Raw genomic sequence first — 5,190 nt, 5'->3', positions numbered from 1 at the left:
TTGCGGCGTTCATCTCGCTTTACTGGCCGAGGGAGCCGGCGTACAGCTTCCGGGTCATGTGGCCAGCATGACTAAGCTGCTTCTGGCAAACCAGAGCAGCACACAGAAAAGCTGTTTACCTATTTATCTACTTGCACTTTGTGCTTTTGAACTGCTAGTTTGAATGGGCTAAAGTGAAAAATTTAAGGTTAGATTGTGTTAAGATAAATTATAGGAAAAAATTGAGAAAGATGGAAAGGATTTGCTGAAATAGCTAATTGAACTAGAATACAAAAAAAGGGAGGTGTGAGGAGGTCGATGAAACAAGTAAATGAAAGGTAAAGATATGGAAATATTGGATGTGTTTTTAAATGTTTTTGTTTTTCTTGTTGGTTTGCTGTATTGTTCTTTGTTTTTCTTTTTTCTTTTTGATGTATTGTAAGGTATTGATTTGTTTTGTCTAACTTTTTATTGTTTCTTTTTTCTTTTTTCTGTAACTATAAAACTTCTAATAAATATCATTTTTTAAAAAAATGAACTGCTAGTTTGGCAGGAGCTGGGAGCAAACAACGGGAGCTCACCCCGTCACGGGGATTTGAACCGCCGACCTTCGTATCGGCAAGTCCTAGGCTCTGTGGTTTAACCCACAGCGCCACCCGCGTCCCAAAAGTGGTATTACACTGCTTTAAATGTATGGTAAAGATGGGACCCATGTGCTTGTAGCTCTAGGACGGCCTGTTTCCATGGAGCTTAACCTGCCATTTTAGTCTCCCATGACACCTCCTCTCTGTGGCAACTGAAATTGCAGCCCTCCAGTGAAGGTATTTGAGTCACTGTTATTAATTGCCTCCAATGCCCCAGCATGATATTGCATCCTTGGCAATATGGGAATTTAAAATGGCAGCTGCGTCAGAGCACTGAGGCTGCTGCCCACCATTGCTACTCCTGCCAGGTAAGACCATGAGTAAAGAAAAAGTCCACCCAGGGGGCACTTTGCTGCGGGCCCCATCAAACTTACAGCTAATCTTGCCTTCTGGTTGGAGTTCAAAATTGTGGTTTTGCTGCAAAGACAAACCCAATGAGCAGAGAAGGGGCTTTCCTCTCTCAGAGAGGAAAGGCTACTGTATTAGGCAATATAATGAGCTGGGGGTTGAGATGTTAGCAGGATCCCAAGTGATTTAGAAATGGTTGTGTGGTGCTGGTGGGGGCAGGTAGAATCAGTTCTGGGTGACACCAGCAAGGAAAGTGTTATGTATTGAAGTTCTCACCCTGGCCACCAGGAGTATCATGTATATAGTTTTCACTCAGGTCCACGTCAATTACTTTAGGCGGGAAACCCTGGGCTGTTGTTGCTACAATGTTGACAGCCAGCTGCCTATAAAAGCAGGCCGGCTGAGCTGTTTGCTGTTCAGTTCAGTTCTGTTCCAGCTTACAACTGTGTCGTCTGATATGTTCACCCACAACTTAACAGAAAGGAAGTTCAGGAGATCTCACCAGGTAGTTGCGCACTGCTAAATAAAGTTTATTCCTTCTAATCTAGTTGTTATGTGTTGGGTTTAACACAGTTTATGTTACAAGGCGCGTACTAACCAATCGTATAAGTGTTGGTAGATGAACATTCTAATGGCAAGTAAGTGCATGTACTTTCAACTGTCAACGGTCAGTTCATACTTGGGTTTATTATTGTGTTGTCCAGTCAGTTTGGTTCGTGTGCTCCTGTGAGTGAGCTGTTGTCACTGACAAATGTTAAATAAACTTAGCTGAGGAACTTGTACTGCCTTGGGATTCTTACTTTTTCCGAACATTTAACACTACTCTTTGTGGCTTATTTGCAATCTTGCAGAAGCTACAGGCATAGTATTGATAGCTCAGCTGTATGAAGTGCTGCAGAGAGCCCACCCACAACGAACTTCAGTTAATTAGCCGCCATTTCCAAAGGGAAGATGTATCTTCAATATGTCCTTCAAGACACCTGGAGGATCTGCAAGGCCAATTCCAGAGGCTATCTTGCAAGGCCAGCTCCACAGAATGGTGTCAGGCCTTTTGCCAGGGACCCAAGGCCTTCCTTCTGCTATTTACAATTTGCACAGAAAATCCAATAAGTTCACATGCAGCCATAGAGAATTCTCGTTTTTCATGTCTTGTTCTTCTAGATCGGACGGGGACACAGCAGATGCTGAAATACTCAACCCCCCCTGCGGTATGTCAGTGCCATCTGTATAACGAAGCCTAGAACCCTATTTCGTATGTGTCTGCAATTCCTGTTCAAGATAGAGAAAGCAATATCTACAGGCAGCAGGCATTTTGTGCAGGGGTTCCATTCTTGACCCAGTACACAATGGCGGAGCGTGCAGAAGCCTGCTTGACCCTGTTCTGCCCTGCACTGTTCCGCCCCCCATTCCTCCCTCTCCCGGGTCCAAAAGGACCTTTGCGTCAGTGGTTGTACGTCAGGTGGATGTGCCTAAAATGGTTGCCACCTGTACTCATGGGCATGAAGGGGAAGGGGCCAATTCTGAGCAGAAAGTAGTTAGCAAGGAAAGGGACGGACCACTTTTCCTGGCCATTTTAATCTCCTTAGAGAGACAGCCTTCTATGACTGCTTTTCATTAAAGAAAAAAGTTGGGAGTCTGTCAGAGTCTGCTCAGTTGGTAGAGCATAAGGCTCTTAATCTCAGGGTCTTGGCAATAATAATAATAATAATAATAATAATAATAATAATAGCAATAATAAGAACTTTTATTTCTACCCCGCCCTCCCTCGCCAAAACCGGGCTCAGAGTGGCTAACATCAAATATATAACATATTACCATAAAATCAAGCAATCAATTAAAACACAACCTAAAATCAAATCAGAATCAAAGTGAAATCTAATCAGAGGGCAACCCACAAATGAGGGATGGGGGCCTTAAATGCTCACCCGGCTTAACTGATCTTATATGAGCCTGTGAGAAAAGTTGGGGGGCCACTTTCATGCAAGTTCTTATAAGGAGAGAGGGGGAGTCAGACTGGACCCCAGCCAAAGGCCTGGTGGAACAGTTCTGTCTTGCAGGCCCTGCGGAAAGATGTCGGATCCTGCAGGTCCATGGTCTCTTGTGACAGAACATTCCACCAGGCTGGGGCCACAGCCAAAAAGGCCTTGGCTCTGGTTGAGGCCAGTCTAATCTCCTTGAGGTCCGGGACCTCCAAGATGTTATTATTTGCAGACCGTAAGGTCCTCCGTGGGGCGTACTAGGAGAGGCGGTCCCGTAGGTACAAGGGTCCTAGGCCATATTGGGCAAAAGAATCCTGCATTGCAGGGGGTTGAACTAGATGGTCCTCATTGTCCCTTCTATAATTCTGTGACACTTCTATGATACATCTGCTGAGCAATTCCTGTTTTGGCTGTAAGATGGACATGTTTCTGAGTAAATGTTAAGCTATTAAGTATGGATTTCTTGCTTAATAGCGGAACATTTGCTCAGAATTTGATCATTTTATTTATATCATTTCTAACTCTTGCTTCCTTCAAGGACTTCAAGGTCAGCATACATGGTTTCTCTCCCACCCCATTTTACTCTCACAACAACAACCCCGTAAGGTTTTTCAGGCTGAGAAAGAGGTCCAAGGTCAATCAGTGAGTTTCATGGCTTAAGTAGGTATTGAACCTAGAACTTACTGGTTTAACCACTGCACCTCACACGGTCTCTCAGTAACAGAACCTTATCACATATTTGTGAGAACAATAATACTTGGGTCACATTCACACTGTACATTTAAAGCACAAGGCTTCCCACAGACAATGCCAGGAATGGTGGTTTACCCCTTCCAGCACCTTCTCAGGATTCCTTGGGGAAATTTATGTGAGGAAGGTGAGAAGCACTGGAATGAGGCGGGCAACTGCCATGCCCTCTTCTCTTGTCACCACCTATTCTGTACCTATGCTCTTTGGCTCAAGTGCTTACTGGGAGTTCAATTCTCCAACAATGAACCTTACACACATTTGCAAGTGGGCCCTTATCTAAAGATAGGAAGGAAAATGGGAAGGGCCAGGACAACAGAAACTCCTGTTAGCAGACTCTGAGTCAGTCTTGACTATGCTGAAAGGCCCATTCATATGTAACTCCTACTCATGGGCAGCAGACAAATAACTATTTCACATTTCACTTCCAAAAGAAGACATAATTCCACACCAACACCCTCCCCAAGGGATATATATATATAATTCTTTCTTTCTTTCTTTCTTTCTTTCTTTCTTTCTTTCTTTCTTTCTTTCTTTCTTTCTTTCTTTCTTTCCATATGTGGTGTGGGTGGGTGCGTGCAATTTGTTCCCTCTTATTGCAATCAAGGGCTATGTACTTTGTTCACTGGTCCTTACATTAGCAAACAGGTAAGTTTTAATGTTGCACAACAGAGAAATCCAATGCAACAGCTGCAATTGAAGAAACTCGTTACTAATTCCCTTGGGCAACCACGTTCCACAGGCAAAAAAACTTTCACCAACAGAGCAATTGTACCAATACTTAGTGCTACATGGCTTGCAACCTTTTATTATAATGATGATGGGCAAGATATATGCTAAATGTCATATTGGAATGTAAAATATATTCAGTTTCATGTTTGTTTGTGGTGCATAGGATATAGAGAAATGCTTGCAGGAGAGTGGAGCAAAGGGAAGAATCTGTGTGCCCCAAACAGTACTAGAGTTCCTGTTCCAGACTGACTGGAGTCCTGAGTAGAAATACTCCTGAGTAGATACACTACAGGTGTTTGCCATTCTTGAGAACATAAAAAGAGCTTTGCTGAGTCAGAAAAAAGCAACCTGTTTGTCACAGTGACCCATGAGAAGCCTTTGGAAAGCCCAGAGCAGAGCACGATTGCAGTTGCTCTCCAGCTGCTGCTGCACACAGGCAAACTGCCTTTGAATCCTGCCGCTCATCCTTGTTAGCAAACTCAAGTGATAAGCACTGAATGAAACAGGCCCAAAGCAAGGCTATCTGATAAACATTGGAGCATCTGTGTGCTTGGAGGAACCGTGACGTTTGCAAACTATACTCTGCCCTTGTTTCATAATCAACTTTTGCGGATGAACACTTTTAGCATGTCACAGTTGTTCCATAGATATGTATTGTCAGGGTCAGTGTATTTAGTCTACAAACCATGAAATAGTTACAGTACTGCGCAAGGTTATCAAGAAGAAGAAGAAAAACACTATACGTAAGAACAAAAAAGAGT

Source organism: Podarcis muralis, chromosome Z, assembly GCF_964188315.1.
Source record: "Podarcis muralis chromosome Z, rPodMur119.hap1.1, whole genome shotgun sequence".
NCBI lineage: Eukaryota > Metazoa > Chordata > Lepidosauria > Squamata > Lacertidae > Podarcis > Podarcis muralis.
Note: the sequence above shows the minus strand (reverse complement) of the source record.